At 38.4% G+C, this 27954-nt stretch overlaps 1 long non-coding RNA gene across 3 annotated transcripts; it reads right to left on the bottom strand.

The window, feature by feature from the left end:
- Window positions 1-23159: 23159 nt before the first annotated feature.
- On the bottom strand, window positions 23160-27223 carry LOC125261325. Of its 3 annotated transcripts, none has more exons than XR_007183265.1 (3): window positions 24905-27223; window positions 24285-24450; window positions 23160-23852 (listed from the first exon to the last, which is right to left on the bottom strand). It is a non-coding gene; the product is annotated as an uncharacterized LOC125261325 (long non-coding RNA). The 3 variants fall into 3 exon arrangements; XR_007183266.1 differs by having other exon boundaries at window positions 23160-24450; window positions 24905-24957; window positions 25081-27223; XR_007183264.1 differs by having other exon boundaries at window positions 23160-24450.
- Between the last annotated feature and the right edge of the window lie 731 nt (window positions 27224-27954).

Here is a 27954-nt window from a genome sequence, read left to right as displayed (position 1 = left end):
CCATCAGAAGAAGTGGAGCCGAGTCACCTGGGGAAACTTTGACTGGACCATATCCAGGACTGGATCCAGGTGTGCCCAGATTGCCGGTGGATCATGTCTCCGTGAAGGGGAAATGGAGCAGAATGCTATAGGATTCTGTGCTGCTATATATAATACGCCAGTGTACAGGGTTGCCTGCTGATGGGATCCCCCAAAATGGACAGACTGCACTTCATTTGCATATTTGCACAAATAGTTTTCACTGAAGTCCACATGAATTAAACATTCATGGTCCTTGAGATCTTCTCTAACTTGTCCTGTAGGCCTTATACTGCCAACGTATGTTGAATAGATGTTGCTTGAATTTGACCATTTTATCCTGGAATTGATCAACAACTTCCTCCTCCGTCTCGGTCAGTTCTTTTTTGACAGTTATTATCGCCTTCTTCTCCTTATCAGATGTGGATGTCTCGGTTGACCACTGATTGAGTAAAATGGCATTGTTGGAGGCAGGTCTCACCATGGTCACGGCAGTGAGGTAACTTAAACATTCGCCGTATGCACAGACTTTTGGACTTATTTTTAGATTTATTTTTACCAAAATTACTTTTCTGAACACCCCACAACAATCATGACATATTTAAATTCCAGAAACTCAGGCCTCAAATCCCTATTATTATTATTATTGTTATTGTCATTATTATTTGTCATTATTTTAAGTCATGGACACTATGGGAGCTCTCTGAATATTATTATAAAGTGTATTTGTGATAAAATCAACATTTTTCTATTAATCAGATGTCCCTCACACTAATTCAGTTTATTCCAAACATAAGTTACATGAAATCTCACACTTTTGCTGTACTAAAGCCTGAAATGGGCACTTTTTGTGAAAGCAACCTCATTTTTTTATCAAAGGTTTCAGAATATGAACTAAAATCACGATTCTTATGATTGCTCTGAACATTTCAGACAGAGTTCAACAAACTTTAAATTTATTTTTCATAAACTTAACAAAACTAAAAATGTAGGTGTGACGGGGTTGTGATTTTTTTGCACAAATTGGCCACTCTAAATCTAGAGAATAAATGGAGAGCACATGGCATGCATAATATTAAGAAATCACGAATAATGTTGAAATAAAGATAATTTTATCTAGTAATAGTTTTCTATCTTTAATTGAATCGTTAAGCTTGACAAACACAATTTCAAAACATAATTGAGTTACAGTTATTAAATAAAATGGTAACTTGCCTGTGTCTGCTCACATTGTTCAGAAGACGTTTATGATGTCACTTCCTGTTAATGATGTCATATAAGCATCAGTTCACTATTTTTATTGGGGAGAATGGTTTGTGTAACGGGATTGAGTCAAACACAACAGGCTTGTTTGAGATGAGCAAATTCTGCGCAGAACCGATCACCGGTGATCACCGCGAGATGCATGCTGGTTAGAATTGTGTCAGAGGGTGGGCCGCCTTGCTCTGATGTCATGCCGACGTGTGTCAAAAACCTCTCGCGAGCGATTAGGAAGAACTTGACTGGACTGCACTAAACCAAGAAATCAGTATATCAATTGTCAGTATAGAAATGAAAGTGCAACAAAACTAAATTGTTTGCCCCCCTGGTGGGCACTGTTTCATTCCATTTAGCGGTTCTGAACTGGAATGTGCAAATGCCAAAAAACCTAATTACATTATTGTTTGAGTAGCAGATTCGTTGAGTAGGTTTAAGACTTGTGGGTGAAATTTGGTGGGACCCCCACTGAACACTTTTGGGATGGAGCCTGTGTAACTGGATTTGCTATATGGACCTTACCTAATGCACAAGCAACAGAAAATACCCTCAATCTAAATAACCAAATCATTTTCATAACATTATAGTAATTTAATTACTGTAAATCCATGTTTGTATGCAGCATATCAGAAAGCATAATTCTCCTCTAAACCTGGTATCATTTTAGCAGCAAGTCTATAGCCAAAAATATATTAGACATTTTTATGAATGTGTGTCAGACAACAGTGTTAGGAATCAGAGAGCTGGAACTGTTGTATCTGTCATTAAAACCTCAGTTACCTGGTCTACAGTGAAATATTGCTCCGATTTGTCATAATTGAGTAAATGTTGTGTGACACTATCTGTATAGATCATTAAGAAAGTAAGCTTTATCTAACTTTTGTGCATTATCAAATGTCATGATTTTTAACATTGTATTTCATCTTTTCACAGGAGATGTCGAAGAAGCTGCCATAGGGACATTTCAAGAACGATTACGAAGGGTTCAATCTTTGAGAATTCACACATGGACCTTTCTGCCTGGCTCAAGATAATGCATAAGTCAGTTTATTAATTTACTTATTTGAATATATGTAGTTGAATGTATTATTTTATTGTTTATATGTTAAAACGATATTCTATTTTCAACCTTAGAGAATTTTAATTTTTAGCTTAGTGTGTCTCACAACCCTCTGACACATGGCAAATTCAAGAAATATTTTTTTTTAATTCTGGACACATTATACATTGTAGCATCATTTTATTTATTTACTGTTTTACTGAGTGAGGGTTGTGGCTATTTAGTGTATGTTTTAACACCAACACATTTGTCAGTTTTGCTCAAGGTTGTAGAAAAAGACATTTGGACATGACTGAGGAAGGGGTTTGTGGTAGCAGTGCATCAATAACAAAAGTGTATGATGCTCTTCGCCACTGCTGCATTGCTTCTGTTAAACGACACAAGAGGAGAAAAAAGATGAAAATTGGTGGTAGACATGCTTTTGTTATCATTGATGAAAGCAAATTCCACCACAAAAGAAAGGTACAACACTGCAGGTAATGAATAATATAATAATAACATGACTGTATAATTTTTATTTGACTATTTCTAGTACAACCGTGGACGATTTGGGAGAACCTGGCAAAGAAAGCATTCATGGGTCTTTGGAATGCTGGAGGTGAAGGCCAAACGTCGAAGACCAGTATTGGAGCTGGTCAAACAACGTTCCAGAAGGCATCTGATGCCCATCATTCGAAAGCATGTACGAACTGGGACTCAAATTCTCAGTGAATGCTGGAGGGCATACAACAGCATGGTTACATTCATTATCAGGTTAACCACAGACGTTTCTTTGTCCATCCGCGAACGGGCGCCCACACCCAGCACATGGAGCGTACATGGCGCACATATAAATATATACCGCTTCAGGGGAAACCTTACCAAACAGTCATTGTGAAGAAATCTACGTCTCATTGAGTGGAACTATTGGCTTGGGAAGGATCACAGACATGGACCCATTGGCCGCTTAATGCATGACACTAAAAAAGTATATAAATTTAAATGAAACCAAGCTAGATTTAGTGGAAGAAAGTGGGAAAAAAACGTTCTTTGTTATTGTGTGATGTTCTCTGTTCTCAAATACTGTACAAAATTCTACTCACTCTAGTTGATATTAGGTTGTTAGGTTGTTTTTGTTTTTTACATTTCTTCTTGAACATATTATTTTTTTATAATGCCAATTGACATTAAAGATGTGTAAAGATCAGGAATTATTTGAGTTTCATTTCATATATCATACAAACCTCCCACGTGAAATTTTAATCTTGCCATTTTGACGTGATATCTATACTTGTTTATAAGTAATAGTTATCTGTCAAAATCAGTAAAGTACCTGTCTTACAATTGTACATTTATATAAATGATAAATAGGCACAAGGTTTGTTATATGGAGGACGACACCTGTAAAAACAAATACGGAAATAAATCAATACATAAATCCAGAAAATAATATATAAACCAACATTCCTGCACAAATAATTATATAGTTAATTATAATATACTTATACTTATAATAATTATAAGTTAAATGTGCAAGGAGGAATAATTAACTAAATAAAAAATATTGGGGTAAATTTAAAAAAAAGTTTAAAAATTAAGAAATAAGAAAATAAGAAAATTGGCTTTTTTTTCTTTGAACCGTTTTTTTTTTTTTTTTTTTTTTTATGTTGCTCCGTGTTCATTTTTCTTGCCACCACGTGCTAACATGCTATTCCGCCGCACACAATAACACATTATCTTCAGAAATATGAAATAGAATTTAAAAATATTTTCTCACTCAAACCACTGCCTACCTGCTGCTGCTTCTGATTGCTTTTAGAGGGAAAAACTGCACATAACTACTGGTCTAGGATCAGAAAATATTTGCATTTTGGCGAAACATATTTGGGAAACGATCCAGTGCGTATCTGTGTTTGCGCTCTGAAGAGCGAACAATGCTTTACAACGTATTCTTGCAGCATTGAGCATTGTAGCTAATCATGAACAAATCTGTTGATTTCTGGAATGAATTATGAGGGAATATTTGCCAGCGTCTACGACTCAAAATCCACTCACCGCTCAAAACGATTTTTGTTTCATAACAATTATGTAAATTGTTATGTAATTATTCAGCCAGTGTAATTTATTGTTGCAGAACTTTTTGAGATCGTATTCTGATGTTTGATTGACACCCTCTTATTAGCATGTTTCGCCAAGTAAATTTAAATACGAAGTTACATTTAAAACAACAATGAATAAACGTTTCAAAGTAAAATTTCAGCTTAGCATTTCCTTTTAAAAAAAAATATTTTCCCCAACATTCGTTTTATTTGGTTAACTATTTTTCCCCTTACACATTTAATTATTTGAATATTTTTTATGTATTTATTCGCACTTTTATTCATTTATAATTGTTTATTTATTTTTTTGCGTACTTGTTTGTTTGTTTTTTTTGTTTTTGTAGGTTTCGTCCATGTTATGATACTATTGTTTACTATTTACTATTGTTATGATACCATGTTTTGTCCATCCATGTCATGATACTATTTTTGTTGAAGTGGAGTTATTGTTGAATACTTGTGGTCAAATAAAAAATGCCACCTTTATTGGATGTTACCATTCTGCTTTAACCACAGTTCCTCCAAATTAAACCGTATTATTACAATTTAAAATGAAATAATACATTTTATTGGAGGGATTATATTGTATTGTTAGTACAGAAATGTGCGACAAAACCGAAATTGTTTGCCCCCTGGTGGCAATTATTTTTCATTCTATTTAGCGGTTCTTAACCGGAACATTTGGCAAATGGCAAACATAATTAAATTGTTGCGTGAGTCGCAGATTCGTGGGATTGGTTTAAAACTTGTGGGCGAAAGTTGGTGGGAAAATAAGAGGAGGGAAACGATCTTAAGTTTCTTGTAAGGGCAAGTCTTCCAGGAGGCAGTGGTGAGGCCGTGATCACCGTCCTCCGGCCCATAGATATTGATATAAGAAGATATATGAAAGAAGTTAAGACGTTGTCTTCACAGAACTTATGTTGGTTGTGCTTTCCATCTTTTATGTGCTCTGTGCTCTTTCACTGGATAAGGGGGAAAAAAAGGATGTCATAAAATATAGTTGTATTTATAAGTATATTTTATGACATTTTTCACCTGTGAAATATGGAGGATGGAAATGGCAAAAAATAAATAAATAAATTGCTGCATGAAATAATCTCAGCTTTATTTTTTTTCCCGCTTTATATATTTTAATATTTACCTAACTTTTGAAGTAAGATAGGTAGATAAGTTATCTTCTGCGTCATTGCAGCAGAATCCGTTTGTGAGGCCCTGCTGGTTGACGACAATCAGTGAGTAAAATGTTTGTTATCCTTAGCATTTCTTTACATAAAGTACTGTTGGATGGTGTTAAATAAGTTACTTTAGCAACCGCGGAAAATACACTAGTATTTATAAGTATTTATTTATTTATTTTTGTACCACATTATGTTTGAGTAGTTGTAGGCTATAAGTAATGATACACGTGGCAACTTTTTGAGCATGTTGGCAAACATATTTTGATCTAAATTATCCAGATAGAAATTGGTTGCCTATTCTATATGGGAAAGTGCCCAAATAACATTCCTCAGCTAAATTTCTCAAATACAGGTCCTTCTCAAAAAATTAGCATATTGTGATAAAAGTTCATTATTTTCCATAATGTAATGATAAAAATTAAACTTTCATATATTTTAGATTCATTGCACACCAACTGAAATATTTCAGGTCTTTTATTGTTTTAATACTGATGATTTTGGCATACAGCTCATGAAAACCCAAAATCTCAAAAAATTAGCATATTTCATCCGACCAATAAAAGAAAAGTGTTTTTAATACAAAAAGTCAACCTTCAAATAATTATGTTCAGTTATGCACTCAATACTTGGTCGGGAATCCTTTTGCAGAAATGACTGCTTCAATGCGGCGTGGCATGGAGGCAATCAGCCTGTGGCACTGCTGAGGTGTTATGGAGGCCCAGGATGCTTCGATAGCGGCCTTAAGCTCATCCAGAGTGTTGGGTCTTGCGTCTCTCAACTTTCTCTTCACAATATCCCACAGATTCTCTATGGGGTTCAGGTCAGGAGAGTTGGCAGGCCAATTGAGCACAGTAATACCATGGTCAGTAAACCATTTACCAGTGGTTTTGAGCAGGTGCCAGGTCGTGCTGAAAAACGAAATCTTCATCTCCATAAAGCTTTTCAGCAGATGGAAGCATGAAGTGCTCCAAAATCTCCTGATAGCTAGCTGCATTGACCCTGCCCTTGATAAAACACAGTGGAGCAACACCAGCAGCTGACATGGCACCCCAGACCATCACTGACTGTGGGTACTTGACATTGGACTTCAGGCATTTTGGCATTTCCTTCTCCCCAGTCTTCCTCCAGACTCTGGCACCTTGATTTCCGAATGACATGCAAAACTGAGCAACAGTCCAGTGCTGCTTCTCTGTAGCCCAGGTTGGGCGCTTCTGCCGCTGTTTCTGGTTCAAAAGTGGCTTGACCTGGGGAATGCGGCACCTGTAGCCCATTTCCTGCACACGCCTGTGCACGGTGGCTCTGGATGTTTCTACTCCAGACTCAGTCCACTGCTTCCGCAGGTCCCCCAAGGTCTGGAATCGGTCCTTCTCCACAATCTTCCTCAGGGTCCGGTCACCTCTTCTCGTTGTGCAGCGTTTTTTGCCACACTTTTTCCTTCCCACAGACTTCCCACTGAGGTGCCTTGATACAGCACTCTGGGAACAGCCTATTCGTTCAGAAATTTCTTTCTGTGTCTTACCCTCTCGCTTGAGGGTGTCAATGATGGCCTTCTGGACAGCAGTCAGGTCGGCAGTCTTACCCATGATTGCGGTTTTGAGTAATGAACCAGGCTGGGAGTTTTTAAAAGCCTCAGGAATCTTTTGCAGGTGTTTAGAGTTAATTAGTTGATTCAGATGATTAGGTTAATAGCTCGTTTAGAGAACCTTTTCATGATATGCAAATTTTTTGAGATTTTGGGTTTTCATGAGCTGTATGCCAAAATCATCAGTATTAAAACAATAAAAGACCTGAAATATTTCAGTTGGTGTGCAATGAATCTAAAATATATGAAAGTTTAATTTTTATCATTACATTATGGAAAATAATGAACTTTTATCACAATATGCTAATTTTTTGAGAAGGACCTATAGTTGCCCCTTTTTATCATTGCCTTAAGAGTTAACATGACAGCATCTAAAGTCTCTTACTCAATAAGGCTAACTGATTAGTGATTAGCTTGACAGTTGCACTCTTTTCTTCAGTAAATTTAACGCCATGGGGGACAGTGATTACATTGGAGTGGACTCTACAGAAGGTAAGCTGGACGTTAGATGTATTTCCAAGCACATAAATGCAATGCCACTACTACTACTACTAATTGTTGTGAAGGGGAGACTCAGGCAGGGGATCCAAGTGCAGCGTTTATTAATAACAAGAGTGGTTGTACAGGCAGGGTAAATCAGGAGCAAACAGGTATAGCAGAGAGTAGACAGAATCGTAATCCAGGTACAGGCAGAGGTCGGGACTGGCAGATATCACTCACAGGTCGGTACACAAAGCAAGGGTCAGGACAGGCAGCAATGGGTCAATAAACAGGGAACAGGCAGGAACGGTAACAAGGAACAGGCAGACAGGGAATACAGGAAAACGCTCAGAATTGCAACAACAGTTAAACAAGACTTCGCGACCAGATGGTGTGAGTGAGAGTCCTTTTATAGTCCAGGTAACAAGCTGCAGCTGGGTGTGGTGATTAGTGAGGAGTGTGTGCATGGCTGTATGTGGCGACAGGTGATTGGTGTGGAGTGAACATGTGACTGACAGGGAGAATTGTGGGAAGTGTAGTCCGGGGAGTGACAGGAACAGACGGTGATCGTTACATAACGCCCCCTCTCCTGGAAGGCGCGTCCTCGCGGCGTAGATGACACCAATAGGGAGGGGGGGTGGGTGCATTGGAGCTCTAGTAGCGGACAGGGACGGAGTCTCCAATGCAGGTTCCAGGGCCGCCATGGCGGGTCAGGTGCCACGGGCAGCCATGGTGAGTCCGGAGTGTCAGAAGGCCACCGGGGATCAGGTGGCTTGGGTAGCCACGGCAGGTCAGGGTTCGTTAAAGGCCATAGTGAGCTACAGTCCATGGGCGGCCATGACAGAACCAAGGTCGATGACGGCAGTGGCCGGACCGGATCCCCACCCGCAAGCTCCCCACCCCTAGGTATACTGCCCCCCCCAAAAAAGTTCTTGGGGAACTCAACGGAGTACGCAGCGGGTTCAAGAGCAAGGAGTTCAGGTGGCTCCGGCAGGGCAAGGCGTTTGGGCGGCGATGGCAGGGCAAGGTGCTTGGGTGGTGCTGGCAGAGCAAAGCGGTTGGACGGCGCTGGCAGGGCGAGGAATTCAAGTGACGCCGGCAGGGCGAGGAGCACCGAGGGGCACCGAGGGGGCGGCCATCTTGCCCGTGGGCACTGGCAAAGCAGCCATCTTGTCCATTGCGTCCAGGACGCTTGAGGGCGTTGCAATCGGTGAATTTGAGTGCGTTGCAACTGGTGAATTTGAGTGCGTTGCAACCAGTGAATTTGAGTGCGTTGCAACCGGTGAATTTGAGTGCGTTGCAATCGGTGAATTTGAGTGCGTTGCAACCGGTGAATTTGAGTGCGTTGCAACCGGTGAATTTGAGTGCGTTGCAATCGGCGAATTTGAGTGCGTTGCAGTCGGTGAGCTCACGTGCGAAGCGTCTGGTGGACTTGAGAGCGAAGCGTCCGGCGGGCTTGAGAGCGAAGCGGCCGGCTGGCTGGAGTGCGAAGCGGCCGGCGGGCTGGAGTACGAAGCGGCCACCGGGCCGTTCGTTACACTAATAATAATAAAATAAATTAAATACAGAACCTTCTATTCATCATAAGTTTCAATCAATATGTAGTTTCACTGCAAGGGATTATGATTAACTTGACATCACATATTAACGTATACACCACATTGGAATCACATGCTTCACTTCTCACTCTTTTATACTGGTGTTTGTGGAATGATGTCTTTATTTACTTTGTCACCATAATAAATATATTTGCGGACAGCTGAGTGCAAATGAACACTCAGTATCATAACAAAGAAAATATTAATGAATTCCTGACAAGCATGATACTTTCCCCCACCCCCAGCTGTTTTGTCTGATGAGGGAAGAAACGTTGCTTCTACTGCCTCGGTTCTCCTCAAACAACTTATTTCTTCTGTCTGAATACCCAGAGTCACTTAAATGGGTCTGATACACCTAGTAGCAGTACTGTTCAATGCAACATTTTTTTCTATTAAAGTTTAGTTTGATTTTTTACAGACAGCTTTGTTATTCAGGAGGGTAATACCTGAGCTTATGTAAGTACAGTATGAACTTCTATTTAACACAAATAAAAACAACAACAACAACTTATAAATATCAACAAATACAACAATGTCTATGTACAGTATCATCCATGGAATAATATAAAATACCAAAAAAAAACAAAAAAAACAATAAAAGAATAATGGTACTGTTACGGTATTCGGCATCTGTCTTCTAGTTTTGTGTGTGGAGTTTTTTTTTTTTTTCTCTTTAAATGTCTGTGTAGGGATTGGCTGCTGTGGACAGAACGCCATTGGCTGAGCCGGCGGCTGCTCCGGTTAAAAGGGTGGCGTTCTCGGAAGATGGCGAGCTCATTCTGGCGTTGGCCTGCTGGCATGAGGAGCTCCGGATTCCTTCTCCCGTCGGCAAATCGCGGACCACTGTTCCTGTTTTGTTTAAGTGATCCAAATTAGTTTCTGTTTATGCTTTAGGAGCGTAGGGGTGTCCTGCCATTTATTTTGACTTTGTTTGCGATTTGTTTATTTAAGGGAGTTAGGGAAGTTGATTGTATTTTTGTTTCTTTTGTTAGGTTATTTATTAATTTTATTTGTAAGCTGTTATGTTTGTTGTTTTGGCCTTGGGGCACCCTGAAGCTATGGCTCCTTTTATTTAATTTCCTTGTATTCCACCTTAATAAATCATTTGTGGATCTTAGTTTTATGTCTATGGTGATCTGTCAAGGGAGTCGGTTTCCTTGTTATCCACCAACTCACTTCAGCCCCTTTTCTTAATAGAACGGGGCGTAACAAATGGGGGCTAGTCCTCTCGTAAGGAATTGGGACGCGTTCAATGGTAACATGTTCGTCGTATGGTATGTATAATTATTTTTTCTTCTTTTTGCTGGTGTTTGCGTTTGATTGGCAGTTTTTTCTTGGGTATCGGGGAAAAGGATATAGAATAATGGAATTTAGTATTGAGGCGTTTCGACAAAAGCCTTCGCATGAAGCATTAGAATTATGTCGTAAGGAGGATTTGTATTTGATTGCTGATTATTATTAAAAGATGATTAAACAATCATCTTTGTCATTTATGTCTGGTTAACTTTGACAGGCATGACACAGAAAATCCACTTTTGATGTTCTCTGGACTTGGACTGTAAAGGCTAAAAAGGGAATTTCCGTTTAGGACAACAAAATGTTGATTGACCAACCTAAATAGGGTGAGCCTTACCTCTGTTTGTTGTAATGTTACTCTAGCTAAGTGTACATGGGAAACCATGGCATAACCAAACCAAAGCTACTATAAGAGAAGTAATATTGGTCGGCTTATCTGTAGTAGTGGTTGTAACCTCTGACTAGAGTTAGTGTTACTTTAATTCAAGTGTATACAGATCTATGGGGACTAAACAAATACTTTTAGATAGAGCAAGCATGAGAGCGGCACTCTATTAGTATAGTCAATTACCTCTGTCTAGTGACCAAGACTGGCGAGTTTGTGATCGTGGGCCCGCATATTAATGAATGGCCAGTGCGAGGACCCTGTGCGACACTGAGAACCGAATGAACGAGTACAATAAAAGTAAAGAGTTAAATAGAATATTCAAATGTAAAGCCAAATTATTATACAAATGACCAATAATCAATTGACATTCTAAACTAAAATCGAGGTCATAATAACATGGAGTCGGATAAAAGATTATTTGGAATTAAACTACTTTGCCACGCTGAAAAGACCGAACGAGCAAGAAACCTTCCCCGTCCCGTGGGAAACCACTGTTGGGCCGATTGGGCGGGCCTTACAGTCACATCATTCACAACATCATGAGAGGACTCGTCAAATACAAAGTTAAGCTGACGCACACATCTCAGCAAGGATGCTGTGCTCTCAATTACGTCAACTTCATTAGTTTACATTAGTTTTTTCTCAGACAAACCATCATAACAAAAATAATAATTACATTAATTTAAAAAACATTTACTAATTTCAACATTTTGTCAATTACCTGTCTTTTTCCGCACTCCGAAACACATTATGTCTTTGAAGATCGAACACCACTACACGACTGTTTCTTTCTGCCTCCTATATTAAGGCTGTGAAATATTTGTGATGATCAGCCCCTTCCTATGGGATCAGATTCCCGCCAATAGTATTGAAGTCACGGATCAAAAAATAATAAGCATAAATCAAAAATGTAAAAACACATGTAAAAATATATAGCGCAAACTTAAAAAAATAATGCAAAATGATCGGAGTGGCAAAGAACGTGGTCACAGATCAAAATATAATAAGCGTAAATCTAAAAATCAAAAGCACATTTAAAAAAATAACAAGCACGAATAAAAACACTTTAAACACATTAAAAATGATATTGCACAAATCTTAAACTTGTGTTTGTGTTTTTAAAAGTTGTTTTTTCTTCCTTTTATTACTCTTTTCTTTCTGCTCTCTTACATTTTCTGCTCATATTTTACTCTTTTGTACGCTTGTGCTGTTTTTCTCTTTGCTCTTCTTTCTACGTTTTGCTCTTGCATTTCCAAATGTTGCAGTTCGAGTTTCATGTAAATTAGGCCGGGCTTAAGTGCCACCATTGGTCCACTAGTTCTAGATTGACAGCTCCTCCTCTAGCCAATCAATCGAAGAGGGAATTTGACGTCACTCCAGTCCAGTGCGACTCATGGATGCTGTGGCTAATTCGTACAGGTGTGAAGATGAATAATTAATGTCAGCTGGCAAATGTCGGACAATCTCAGGTAATTGAACATAATCATTGTTAATGGGTTAAATGTGATATATTATAGGTGCATTAACTGCTCGCTTTAATTTGGTTTGATAATTTCACTTAATATTTCATGTATATTCACAGGCAGTGTCAAGGCTGCTTTTAGAGCGACTATTGTCGCGATTACAGGAAGCCATGCAGCGCTTGCCTCTGGACCTGGACTATTTACATTTTATTTGCACAAATGGCTTGACATTGATCACTGCACACAAAAGTCGTGTACATATGCCTCAAGAGGTAATGCAGTGTCTTTCGCACCTGTGTTCTGTGCTTTCTAACCGACTGGACACGAGACGTACCTCTTCAGTTGTTGTGAGTGAAATTGCTGGACCAGCGGGACGTCCCAAACTAATTGTATCTGAGCAGCACCTCAGACATTTAATTGAACTTGGTCTGACTGTACCTTGCATTTCTAAACTGCTTGGTATGTCAACACGAACTGTGGAACGAAGAATGCACGAGTTTGGCATTACAGTGAGGGGAACATACAGTCACCTGACGGACGAAGAGCTAGACAATCTTGTGGTTACAATCAAAACTCCGGTTACAGAATGATGAGAGGACACTTGAAAGCTCTTGGTCATCGAGTCCAATGGAGCAGAGTCTGGGACTCTATGAATAGAGTGGATTCAGCTGGAGTTCTCGCTAGAATATCACAACTTGGACATATTGTGAGAAGATCCTATTCAGTTCAGGCACCTCCCTCGTGCATTTGGACACCAACCACAAGCTGATCAGGAAGGTTAAATTATTTTTGTAGATGTTACTTGTACAGCTAGATATTTATTCTGTTTTCAGAACTGTTTAGGTACCTGTGTGGATAAGATGTTCTTTTTTTATAATCAGATATGGCTTAGAAATATTTGGGGGCATAGATGGCTACTCAAGAAAGGTTAGTGATAAATTGAGTCTATACAGTCATTAAATAATTGTGTAAATATGTTGTCATACAATTTTGTAGATGCCAATAACTTTACAAAACGCATTATTCATCAGGTCATGTATCTGAGGGCTGCAACCAACAACAGGGCAGAGACTGCTCTAGGTTACTTCCTCGAGGCAGTAGGAAAGCACAAGTTCCCTCACGGTATGCATGTACATTTGAGTACATCTATCTACATAGACAGACAGACAGCATAGTCTTAAAATGCTCATCAAACATTTGATCAAACATTTAAAACTTGAACTCTTTAAACTTGCTTAACTTTACTGTTTTTGTCGTTTTCTTACTGTCTGTCTTAACATGTAGGGTAAGAGCAGACCAAGGAGTAGAAAATGTGGACATCGCGAGGTGGATGTTCACAGTTAAAGGCTGCGGCAGGGGAAGCTTCATTTCAGGCAAAAGCGTTCATAATCAAAGGTAGGTTTTGTTTTTTTTGTTTTGTTTTTTAGGATGGGTAATTAAGTTTTTTATGATTATTTTTTATTTATAAAAGGTTGTCGTCTTGCTTTTAGGATTGAACGGTTGTGGAAAGACGTGTGGATGTCCGTTTCAAACGTGTATTATGACATTCTACATGGTTTGGAAGACAGTGGCTCTCTGCTTCCATCCAATTCCATTTACCTCTGTGCCCATTATGTGTTTTTTCCACGCCTCCAAAGAGAATACTTTTACAGAGGCATGGAATGACCATTCAATCCGCACGGAACAAAATCTTTCCCCCAATCAGTTGTGGGAAATGGGAATTGCACAGCATGCAGTCGATGTTTAATCAAACTCTGAGGTATGATAGTAGTGAATTAAAAAAGACATTTTGCTTCAAGACGAGACTTACCCCCTTGCGGAGAACACTGGTGTAGTGGTCCCTTAGGTTGATTCTCCGCTCTCAGAGTATGAAATGGCACATCTCAGGACAACCATTAATCCAGTCTCAGAGTCCAGAGACTTTACCTTATGCTGCACCTGCGGGTCTTCTTCTCTCTCAGACGGTGCAGTGCACACGACAGGGCATGTGAAAGAGAGCTCGCACGCTCGCACTCGCAGCCAAGCCTTTCAAAGTAACTTTACTTTTGTAATGATGTAAAGCAAAAAAAACATACATGTAAATACATCGTGTTTTTTTGTGAAGCTGTCCGTTTGTAACGAAGACATGTTTATTAGCTATATGTACGTTCATCGACTTAACCAACATCCTTTCATAGCAATAATAAATAAAAATTGACAACAAAAGGAATGTAAACTTATCCTAGTCGATTAGTTAACATTTAAGTTTCAAAAGATAAAATTTAGTTAAATTATCTCAGATTAACGTTACCTCAGAGAATAACGGTAGTGGCTCGTCGCCGCTTTATAGTTTGAACCGCAACAAGTAATACTCATGTACAAGCTAAAATGGGTATGTTTTTACATAAAAATCAATTCATTCACCAATATTTTGATGATTTTTGCGAATTTGAAAAGACAACTCAAAGTTTATGACGCTTAACTTACCTGACAGAAGCGAGATCACGGGCAAGAGAACCAGATTTCCTACGTAACGCAAAGATCCCGCAGTCTCATTGGTTATAAATCGATCACATGCCGAAAAGCTGATAACGGTCATCTAAATTGTGTAGGTTTAAAATTCTATTACTTTTCCTTTAATTTTCCCCTCATTTTATAAACATTTAATTAAGTAATACATCACTAAAGAATACCAACAATAATAAAATGGGAAAAAAAGGTTAATTTCAATACATCCATTATTATAATAAATACAACTCATAGTGCATAAAATGAATTATGAATTCATTAATTAACGGTAATATTTGGTTTATTAAAAAATAGTTAATTTCAATACATAAATACAATTAAATAATTTCAATTAAATATATTAATACAATTTATTAAAATAGATTTAAAAACATTATAATAAATACAATTGAATTAAAATAAGTTCATTCAAATAAAAACAATTAAAATAAGTTCATTACATAAAATTCATTTACAATTATTTCATTTCAAAACATTTATTATTTTAATTAATACAATTAATTAAAAATAAATTGATTTATGTATTAAAATAACTTATTTTAATTAAAAAAAATAATTTCGTTTTAATAAATATCCATCAGGTTGTCCTGTAGAAGAAGAAAAGAACAAGACAAGTTAGCTGCAATGTCAAAACTTTGTTTTGGTTTTCAAAAAAGCAAACAAACTTGTGTAAATTACAGTTCATATTAACTTTAGAAAAACAATAGGAACTCACATCTTTCCAGAAAAGTGATGAAACATTACATGAGAGAAATAAATGACAAATATCTTCACTTTCTTTTTTTTATATCAAGCTACATAATAAAAATTGACACAAGAGCATTACAAGGGTATATATTATTTAAAATTTTAAAATGCACTTCTTTCACTCTATTGGGTATACAGTATTTATATGGTAATAACTATGTTTTCCTCCACTGAATGTTTTCTATTTTAGAACACCAAAAAACTTCCCTTTTCGAGAAATTGGGTTTCGAGATTGAGAAAGTTGACGAATAAATGTATTATTACATTCTTTACTTAGAAGCGAAACACCTCCCAAACATAACTGTTAAAGTTGTTTTGAGCATGACTCATGGGACAGGAAAGCTTTCATCAGACATATAATTATGTTTTTATTAAGCCATCTGTCAAAGAAGACTAATTTTAATATCTGAATTATTCCATAAGATGGTTTTGTGCCTGAAGTGCAACTCCTGTCTCTTTGAATGGGGAAACATCAAATTCTTGAAAGCTGTTTGCCAAGCTTTCGATTAAATTTAATGTTTTGAAATCACTAATGAAATCTGATAACTCATAAATTATTTTTCCAAATGCTGGAATCATGACACACACAGAGAGATGGGCGTAAATACATGGAAATATATTTAAAATACAAATACAAAATACTGTGTGGGAAAATGTATTTAAATACAAATACAGTATTTTGTATTTTGAAAATACACAAAATACATGTGAAATTGAAGATTCAGTGCAGGTATCCCTATTAGGCTGAAATCTATCTGGGCCTATTCTGAATGCCAAAAAGCATTTAGATGTGTGCAACTACTTAGAAACTTTCGTTTTAATTTTATATACCTCTTCCCTTCCCCTGCCCTGTAGGAAATAAAAAACTACAAAAAAAAACCCTGAATGTTTAGACACTGAATGTTTTATATATAATTTGTTAAGCTAATTATAAATAGTCACAGTGAATTAAGAAACTACACAGGCCTACTGACTTTTAATTCCTTACCTCATTTCTGCTCTCTCTGTCATTCTCTCTCTCTCTCTTTCTTATGTGCTTGCTTCCTTGTTGGTAATTACAAATAAACTTATGTAGTGCAAAATAGCAGCCATTTATATACTTACTTCTGACAAGGTTACAATGTAGTCTATTACTTATGGTGAACACTACTAAAGAAACCTGTAAAACTGTTGTCACAGACACGTCAGGCTCCACCGCTCACCAATCACAGCGCACCCAATCACCGGAGTACTGATCACCGACACCTGCACCTCATCACTACCAGCATAAAGAGCACTCACACACATCACTCTATGTCCGGTCTCGTTTGCATTAACTTACCTGTATGCTTACCTTAAGGACTCCCAGTGATCTACTTACCTGTCTCCAGTATTCTCCTCATGTGTTATCTCCTCTCTGTGTGAGTGCTCCTCGTCTCCATCGTCAAGTTCCACTCCATCTGAAACCAAAAGGACTCCATCATCATTCTGCACTTCAAGAACCTGCACAACTTCACGTATCACTCACCTGCACTTCTGCCTTAACTCATACTGGTTCTCAATAAAGCTCCATCTCCTGTTAAAGACTGTCTCTGTCCCTTCTGTACTGTAACAGAAGACCGGACCGGACCATCCAAGAGCCCACGCCATCTTCCATCCGGCAAGCTCCATCCTCTGCCCGTTCCTAACCGACCCTGGTCACACCTAGGAGTGGACTTCGTAACCGATCTGCCCTGCATCCGAAGGTTGTACCTGCATCCTAGTCATCATCGATCGATTCTCCAAGTCATGTCGTCTAATTCCACTAAGAGGTTTGCCCACTGCCATGGAGACAGCGGAACTAATGTTCAATCACGTGTTCAGGTACTTCGGATTACCGGAGGATATCGTCTCGGAAAGAGGACCCCAGTTCATCTCCCGAGTATGGAAGGCCTTCCACTCGCTCCTAGGTGTGACCGTCAGTCTATCGTCTGGCTACCATCCACAGTCGAACGGGCAGACTGAAAGAAAGATCCAGGAAATCGGCCGCTTCCTCCGTACCTTCTGCCACGACCACGAGAACTCTTGGAACCAGTATTTGGGTTGGGCCAAGTACGCACAGAACTCCCCGCGTCAGCCATCCACAGGACTCATTCCATTCCAGTGCGTGCTCGGCTACCAACCCCCACTGTTCCCGTGGACCGGGGAACCATCGGACGTCCCAGCTGTGGATTACTGGTTCCGAGAGAGCGAGAGGGTCTGGGACTCAGAGCACCACCATCTGCAGCGAGCCCTGCGCAGACGCAGGATGACGGCCGACCTTCGTCGCTCCCACCTACCAACCTGGACAGAAGGTCTGGCTGTCCACACGAGACACCCGACTGCATCCCAGGTTCATTGGCCCATTCACGATCATCAAGCAGATCAACCCGGTTACCTATCAGCTTCAACTACCTTCACAGTATCGTATATATCCTACCTTCCACGTATCTCTCCTCAAACCTCACCATCCCTCTGTTTCTGTCTCCACAGGGCCTGACGTGGCAGCCACTGAACCCCCCTTCCACTCATCATGGAAGATGGAGCTGCTTACGAGGTACATGACATCTTGGACTCCCGGCGCCGTGGTGGCCAGTTGGAATATCTGGTGGACTGGGAGGGATATGGCCCTGAAGAGCGCTCTTGGGTCCCCAGGAACGACATCCTTGATCCCAACCTACTACTTACCTTCCACGCCAATCACCCTGACAGACCTGCCCCACGTGCAAGAGGACGGCCACCTTTTTTCACTACCAGCATAAAGGGCACTCACACACATCACTCTATGTCCGGTCTCGTTTGCATTAACTTACCTGTATGCTTACCTTAAGGACTCCCAGTGATCTACTTACCTGTCTCCAGTATTCTCCTCGTGTGTTATCTCCTCTCTGTGTGAGTGCTCCTCGTCTCCATTGTCTCCATCTTCAAGTTCCACTCCATCTGAAACCACAAAGGACTCATTCTGCACTTCAAGAACCTGCACAACTTCACGTATCACTCACCTGCACTTCTGCCTTAACTCATATTGGTTCTCAATAAAGCTCCATCTCCTGTTAAAGACTGTCTCTGTCCCTTCTGTACTGTAACAACTGTGGGAACCTTTTCTGCTTTATAGCAAAGAATAGGGATGGGTGATATGACCAAAATCTTAATTTTTTTAATTGACAGTAACAATATATGGCATGGTTTCACAATTATCACTATCAGTTTTGATACCACAGCAAAAACTGAATTTCAAACTCTTTTGATGCTTTTTTTACGCAAGTAGTATAATAACTTTTATATTTATTTAATGTAAAGTTTATTTGTTTCTGTATACATAATTAGAAAATATAAAGTTTATCTAAAATAAAAAAAAAAATTAGAAATCATTTGGCACTTTTTTTGGTGAACAATAAAACTAAAAGTGTAGTGTATATTTCATCATTGTCATCACAAATGCACACAATCACTACACTAAACTGATGGAGACAGACAATGAATAACCTACTTATTTAGTCTCTACATAAACAAACATTTGCATAGATGGGTAAACAATCACAATTTGGAAATGTGTCCAGTTACATTTTCATAAAGCACCATGTTTGTAAAATTTAAAATGATTACATTTACAAAATGAGCCTGCATAGCAGAAATAATGAATAAAAGTAATGGTCGGTGTTTAATACAATCGTTAATTGAAATAAAATAATTAATGAATTCAAAAACATATATAACACAGTATTGTTCAATTTAGTGTTATACATATGTTATCATATTAATATGTTTTGTTCTAATGTCACAAGTCACAATTTCAAGTTTACTGGGTTTAACTTGATTATTTGGTTAGGGTTTAAAGGGGTGGTTGCATGCTATTTCACTTTTTTAACTTTAGTTAGTGTGCAATGTTGCTGCTGGAGCATAAACAGTATCTGCAAAGTTACAGCGCTGAAAGCTCAATGCAAACGGAGATATTGTCTTTTAAAGTTATGGCAGTTTAATGCCTACAAAAACGACCCGTTTGGACTACAACGAGCTTCTTCCCGGGTTGGTGACATCATAAACCCTTGCTATTAACATAAACACGCCCCCGGGAACACGCAACAAAGTGGGCAAGGCCATGTCGCACGTATAATGGAAGCGGAAGAGTTGTTTACACCGAACGCAAGCTGTGTGACGCGACGCGTCAAAAGATATAGAACCCATTATAATCTGTGATATTTTCACACTGGATGTGGCGCTGAAGACAGTTTCCAGAAACTACACGAGTTCAATGCTGGATTTACACAAAAGCTTTTACTGAAAGAAGCAGTTCCCACTTTAAAAACAGAAACTGCTGTTTATTGGCTTCAAACTGTAAGTACGTTTTATTGTTTGTAACTACATGTCTTTTAAATGTAATGTTATAGTTCTGTTTAATGCATCAAGGACATATACAAAGAGCAACTCGTTTCTGCTAGCCAGTTAGCTAAGTTCTAGAGCAACAAACACCAACAAACTTCTCTGTTCATAGACAAACAGTTGTTCATGCTATAAATTAAACGCTACCTTTACAAAAATGCAACTACTCAGTCATGTATTCAGCTACAGTAAAGCTTTAATCAGGATCAAACTGTATATTGAAAGCTAACAAACAGCAGTGACAGCATATCTAAACGCTTTGACACAAATACTAAATGAAATACCATTCATAAACGTCCTTTAAAAGCTGTGATTGCAGAGGTTCTGCTTTTTCCTCTTCATCTGGGTCTGATTCGGCTCAATTTGATACAGCAATATAGGCGCCATTATTTACATTCCACCTAAGCGCGTAACAACGGATGCTAAGGGGCGTGGCGTTTCCGGACGCTTCAGCGAATCACAATACACTGGGCCAGTTACCAACCTGCTGACCAATCTGAGCACATTGCGTATGTCGGAGGGAGTGGCTTCATAGAAGCAGGAAGTCAAACGAGCCGTTCATATGACAATGGAAACAGAGGTGTAGAATAAAGGTAAAATATATGAAAAATACAGCGTTTTTAAAAAAAAACGAAGCATTAAGACATGTTAAACTGTGCCCCCAAAACACAATCAAGCCTAGAAAAAAAACACGTAACCACCCCTTTAAGAAGTGTACAAAAAACTTTTTCACGTGTCGTCAAAATGACCCACAACCTAATCAGTTTACATGTGAAGAAATCCATTTATTCACAAACTTCTCACGAGACGAGTGTTTGACATAGTATAAGAGGTGTTTGACAAATTATTCGGCAAACTACTTCCTCTCATCGCTGCTTTTTGGTGGTTTGGAGAACAATTACTCAGAGTCGTCCTCTGTCGTTTCACAGAATTATACAACGGAGAGCACGTCAAGCATAAAAGCCTCGTAGGTTTACTGAGGAGCGCGCGCAGACAGCAGGTTCATGGCGTAAAGCCATGCGAATTGCGAAAGTATAAACAAGGCCTCAACTGCACAAAGCTAAAGAGAAAGCGGAAAGTCCTATCTATGTAAACGATTTAGAAAAAGTTCCATCGATTCACAATTTATATCATCGCTACGAATCTACGATATTGTCATATGATATCATCCATCCCTAACATGCAGTAACGTTAATGCTTCAAACACATTTGACAAGCTACTTTAAAGGTACTAAAATGGATGTTTTGACATAATGAATCCTCTAACGCGACACAGCGAATGCCGGTGGTAAACAAACATACTTGTGCACGAGTTTTGGGAGGCGTTCCCTCGAAATGCTGTGATGGAGGGGGGCTGTTCTTACGCATGCGCTCATTTCAAAAACTCACTAACAGTCTTTGGTTTCTCAGTCGATGAAAAGATCCTCTGTAGCACCTTGAATCAACAAGTAGCACATCCTCACCTTATTCCAGAAAAGTTGCCGATCAAAGGCTGGGTTGTACAGCTGCGGCTCACGTGCATGAATGTTGGGGTTGGGGGAGAGGGGCGTGTCTGGTCTGAACTAGTTGATGCATGAAAACAACACCCTGATAAAGAGGTTGACTGTCTCAAAGTATTTTGAGTATTTTGAAAATACAAAAATACTCATCTTAAATGTATTTAAATACAAATTACATTAGATTTTTTCCAAAGGCTTTAAAATACAAAATAGTATTTTGTATTTCAAATACGTATTTTAAATACATGTATCTGAAATACTGCCCATCCCTGCTCATTGCCATTAAAGTGAATTAACTGAACAGAGACATATGAGCTTGATAAAAACGCAAATTTTAGAGCTAAATTTCAGATGACTTTAAGAGGATTATGCATCTGAACTCTTCACTTGTAACAATACACATAGAAAATTTTATCAAATGTAAAACAACCAATATCTTATCTTACAGTAGACTCAATGTCTCGGTTTAATCCTAAGGTCCAAAAATCTGCACGGGTCAGACACGCCTTTGCTGTTCGAATGATCAGCTCCTTTGCAGGCTTCTCTATGTCCAGTATGTAGCTGAGCTAAAAAATAAAATAAAAAAAGCAATATTTGCAAATGCAAGGTTAACCCTCTACCGCATAGTGTTGCCATATGGCAACATACTCTTTGTGTTCATTTCCTTGCCACCGTCTCTTTAAGAGAACATTCTTGTTTTTTTGTTGGTAAGAGAAGACCTTAGTTTAGCCAATGATGTGCTTTGGTTAAGTCACATGACATGCAATTTTTTCTGTGGCGCGATTTTCTGACAGGCTGCCGACTCTTGTCGGTAGTTGCTGAAAGCAAACTAAAATGTCAGTAACAAACAAGGACCCGCCCATGTCACATTCACAAAAAAAATTGTTATCATCTCAGGTAAGTTATGCGTCTCTAGGCACCTTTACCTTATTTTTATTGTTCTCAGGTTAGGTAAGAAAGTCAAATCTGACCTAAATTATAAGCATTTTAAAAAATACTTACAATCAGACAGAAGACTTCTCTGTGGTCTGTTCAGGCTCAACGACTTAAATTAATGCCACATGAGGCTGAGTTTAGTTATAAAGTTATAAGTTAATTTATTTATTACATTAATACTACTAACATTACATATATTCTACTAACATTCTATACAAGTAATTAAATAAAGTATAAGTATTGAAAAGTTCTTCAGTCAAGGCAATATCAGCGATGGAGGCATCATCAGCTGGTTCTGGTGTCGGAGGTACAGCCTCAGGTGTGAAGCAGCCCCTCCTGTTCTCTTCATGGTCCAGCCTTTTATAGACTATCTGACCACTTGATGTCATCTTCTTGGGAATTTCCCTTATCTGAGTCTATATATAGAGGCCTCGTCTCTTTGTTCTGGACTCTTCTCTGCTGCATCCTGTGCTTCTGATCAAGACATCCTTCGACGGTAAGATTGCCCTTCTTTCTAATACGTTATTTCCTTTCTAACCTACTAACATGTTACTAACAAATGCATTATAATAGCAGTTGTTTTTCATTCTTTAATAAGTGATTAGTACATGCAATAAAGGCATTACAATACCAGTTGTCTGTCATTCTTAGCAAGTAATTAATATATACTATAATAAAGGCATTACAATACCAGTTGTCTGTTCATTCTTTAATGGTTAATATATGTATGCTATTGGACTCTTTTCTCTTCTACATTGTTTTGATGTGATCACATCTTTTGTTTACCTGATCACCTGATCATCTCTGTTTACATAAATATCAATCTCGTACAAAAATACCATTCTCGTACAAACAAATATTAATCTCGTACAAATATACCATTCTCGTACAAACAAATATTATTTTCGCACAAATATATCATTCTCGTACAAACAAATATTAATCTCGTACAAATATACCATTCTCTTACAAACAAATATTATTTTCGCACAAATATACCATTCTTGTACAAACAAATACCAATCTGTCTATTTGTTACTATTTTGTCTCTTATATATTTCAATAAACATTTTCAAATTAATTTCTGTAGTTGTGTCTTTTTTTTATCTGTTACTCTTGCAGACAGGAAATGTACTTTCAGTCTCAAAGTTGCATTATTCTAATGAGACAGGGCGTGGCTATCAATAACAATATACAAGGAGCCGATGCAGGTCCTGGCGCAGGTGAGGAGCAGCACAGAGCCAGTGAAGGTGTAGGTGTCGATATACAAGGAGCCGATGCAGGTGAGCCTTCATTGCGTTTCTTCTAAGAACAGTTTTACTGCAAGTAGGGCAATGATAATGGGCCTCTGTTCTGCAGGCCAAATGGCATTTGCATACTCTTTTGTCTAGAAATTATTGAGAGGATGTTCAAGAAATTTTTTCAAATTGTACTCTCATACACGCTACCTTAATTTTTTTTTGTCTTGTTTTTTGTTCAGGGGCAGAAGATAAATAAACATCTTGAATGTTAAAAAAAAGAAAAGAAAAGGATGATACACAGACAATGAGCTTGATAGTGAGAGAGATGATAGTATGTTTGTGAATGAGTTTGGGTGAAAGCTTTGATAGTGTATGAGAAATAGTATAGTAATGAATGAGAGTTTGATAGCATGCATGAAAATCTTTGATAGAGTGTGAGAGACATTACACTAACGGTCAAGAGAGAGTTTGATAGTGTGTGCAAGAATGTTTGAAATATGTCTTGAACAGTCTCTCTTTTGCTTATTAGTACCCTTTTTGAAGTGCTTACAAAAAAAAACTTATCACACCCATCTTACCTTGGAAAAAGATTGCATTTTTAATATGGACTGTCCAGTGAGCCTGAACTTTCTTCTGAGTCATTGGCTTCAGTGAAGGGCACAAGGGGCAATGATACAATGTGCAACAAGATGTGCATTTTGATATCAGCTGATTTACACCAGCTAGAACTATTGATTGATGCATCTGTAAGCATAAATTGAAGAGACGAAAATGAAAATAATTCTTGTGTATAATATTCTTTGAACGTTTGTCATCTGTTTGTTAGTATTCCATGTATCTCTCGATTTGAAGAACCATTTTAACATTAAGATGACTTGTTATTCCATCTTTATTTTAAATAATTTTAAGTAACACCCCATCTAAACAACAATTATAAAGAGTAGGTCACCTGCAAACTTCTCTGTCACTTTTCAAAACAACAGACCCAAACAAGAGCCAGTAAAACAGTACATTTTTTCAATGCCTAAACAAAATTAAGATCTTCACTAATTTACTGGATGAAGAAATGATACCCGATAGCATGACGGGATACATCAGATAAATATCAGGACAGTTTCGATAACATTATCTTATAGATTAAACAACAATTTTACATCTAGCTAATCTTGTATGAACGAGGTAAATATAATGTACTTACATCAATTATTTAATGGTCGTCGACTCCTCTAAACACGTGCATACCGCCAACACCTGTGCATGTGAGATATACCAGATAAATATCAGGATCGTTTTTGATAACATTTACCAAATAATGAACAACTCTTTTAATTTACACAAAAAAATTGTACAAAAATTGTACATAAATATACTTACAAGTAGCCTGTATGTGCATTAAACGCATGTGTCTGTTTCTGCGTGTCCACGAGCTGCTGAGAATGTGTGTCGGACTGCGCATGCGTGATTGAGAACACGTGTTGGACTGCGCAAGTGCGGCTGAGACTGCATGTATCTGAGTGCGCATGCGTGTCTGAGAATGCATGTGTTGGACTGCGCATGCATGTCTGAGATTGCATGTCTGCAGCCAGACCCTTCTCAGTGATGCTGGGCAGCGAGCGGGAAAACACGGAGCGGATTTACAGAATTAGTGGATCTTTAGCGGAGTGATAACGGAACACTTTAATGGAAATCCTGTCAAAGGGAGAGGAGGGGGTCGAGAAGGTCTCGGGCACCTCAGCCGATGAGGGCAGAGGGACAGTGGTTCTAGCACCAATTCTCAAACTTGAGAATTTCACAGAACTAAAAAATGGACTGGAAAAAATTATTGGCATCTTGACAAAATTTCAAGAAATAATTGCTCCTGTAATTTGTATTTAGACACATGTGGCTATATCACACTTGCAGCCAGTTAAAGTGGAGAAAAGTTGACTAAACCTTTGTGTTGTGTCTCTCACTGAGGATGAAGTGAAGAAAGGAAAGAAGTGTAAAGAAAAAAATTGTGGAAAAACATGGACAATCTCAAGGATACAAGTCCAACTCCAGAGATCTTAAAGCCCTCCTGTGGTGAAAATCAAGTTTTTAATGTTGTTTATATATCTATGTAGTGTTTTTAATATGCTTTAAGTCAAACCATATGCAAATTCATAAGTCAGCACCATTGCTGAGTATTTTATGTTTAAAACTGCAGTAAATCAAAAACCCACGGTTTGAAATCGGTGGTGTTTGTGATGTCACAGACTACCTCGTAACCAATCACAACAATGTTCTGGCGGGCTTTAGCATATCATTAACTAAGAGAGCTCTGAAGCAGGAAAGTCTCGAGAGAAGCCAGGTTATCCCGGTATATATTCTGTTGATATGAAAAATCCACTGACGTTCTGAGTTATTCAAAGTGTTTGAAAGGATACTGACTGTTAGAAGGCAGCTGTCTGACTCTCGAACAGGAACATGGTTTGTGTAACATTAACAACACATTATTAGCTGTTTGATAACGTAGTCAAGCAAAAGGCTAATCATATTAATCCATATTAATTAATGACAGAACCGTCGCAAGCGCTGTGCCAAGTGTGCGAGCGCATAGCGGCTCACGCCAAAGTTAAGTATAGCTGACTTGAAGTAAAGCCAATAAAGTTCATGTTTTTGTCCTTCTAAATATTTTAATACTATAAAACATAGCTAAAACAATATTGCTCTGAGCGTGAGCATGTGACTGTGATTCATGTGCATATTCAGTCAGTGTGGAATCACACGTCAAGTTCTGAGAGAGATATTCAGTCCATTATAAATTCATATTCTGGCCTCTGGAATGGATCAAACCATAGATATTAGCCTACCTGATGAGTTCAAGTAAATACGCTGTAAATCCGTGCTCATTCAAGGATGTGCATTTATTTCATGTACGGAGAAGACACAAACAACAAATCGTCACTGCAGCAACAATAGCCTATACTCACCGAGCTGCCGTGAGCGAGTGGAGGCGGGGCTAATTTGCATATTCATTGATCTGTGTATATTAAATGAGACAAGGGTATAGAGTTACAGTCAAGTTATTTTAGGGTATGAAGAAATTTTTTTCACTTGAATTTTTTTAAAATGTCATTTTAGTGATCAAAGATGAGTTTTAAGGTAAAAAAAAAAAAATTACTACAGGGGGACTTTAATGTTCCTGTGTCCACTGTGCGCAATATCTTCAAGAGGTTTACAGCCCATGGCACTGTAGCTAACCTCCCTGGACATTGACAGAAGAGCAAAATTAATGGACAATTACAACAAAGGATTGTTACCCACTGCTGACACAAAGGCATAAAAAAGTCTCCACCAGAGGTCATGGGTATTCCAGGAGGACAATGACCTGAAACACACTTCAAAAAGCACTCAGAAATAGTTACAAACAACTTACACTACAATGTAAAGTAGTGAGTGTACAGCTTGAATAACAGTGTAAATGTGCTGTCCCCTCAAAATAACTCAACACACAGCCATTAATGTCTGAACTGTTGGCCACAAAAGTGAGTACACCTCTAAGTGAAAATGTCCAAATTGGGCCCAATTAGCCATTTTCTCTCGCCGGTGTCATGTGACTCAATAATGTTACAAGGTCTCAGATGTAAATGGGGAGCAGGTGTGTTAAATTTGGTGTTATCAATCTCACTCTCTCATACTGGTCACTGGAAGTTCAACATGGCACCTCATGGCAAAGAACTCTCTGAGGATCTAAAATTTTTTTTTGCTCTACATAAAGATGGCGTAGGCTATAAGAAGATTGCCAAGACCCTGAAACTGAGCTGCAGCACGGTGGCCAAGACCATACAGTAGGACCAAAATCAGTTCAAATTAAATAATTAATTTATAGGGAATTATAAAGAGTGATTTAGTTTACAACCGAGCAACTGAATCATCCAGCGTTCATCTGCTCGGACCGTAATAAGCTCTCGTAGCGGATGTGAATATCCAACTATTGTGAAAACCCTAATTAATAGCTCAGTAACAGGATCGACAATTTAAATTTTCGAACACAAAATACAAGACACTTTCTTTTAAAATCTACAAGAGACTTTGATTATTCTAATACAAACTAATCTAACACAAACTCGCACAGACATTCACACGTTGCAGAAAGAAAGGAAATGAGAGAGAAAGAGTTTTAAGAGAAAGTGAAATGATGATCATATATGGAAATACAATTTATTTATTTGTGTAGCCTGCCTTATTTAGGCAATCCTCACTGCATGTATAGTTATTACCAAACTA

The sequence above is a fragment of the Megalobrama amblycephala genome, unplaced genomic scaffold, assembly GCF_018812025.1.
Source record: "Megalobrama amblycephala isolate DHTTF-2021 unplaced genomic scaffold, ASM1881202v1 scaffold391, whole genome shotgun sequence".
Taxonomy (NCBI): domain Eukaryota; kingdom Metazoa; phylum Chordata; class Actinopteri; order Cypriniformes; family Xenocyprididae; genus Megalobrama; species Megalobrama amblycephala.
This window is presented reverse-complemented; position numbering and strand designations above follow the sequence as displayed.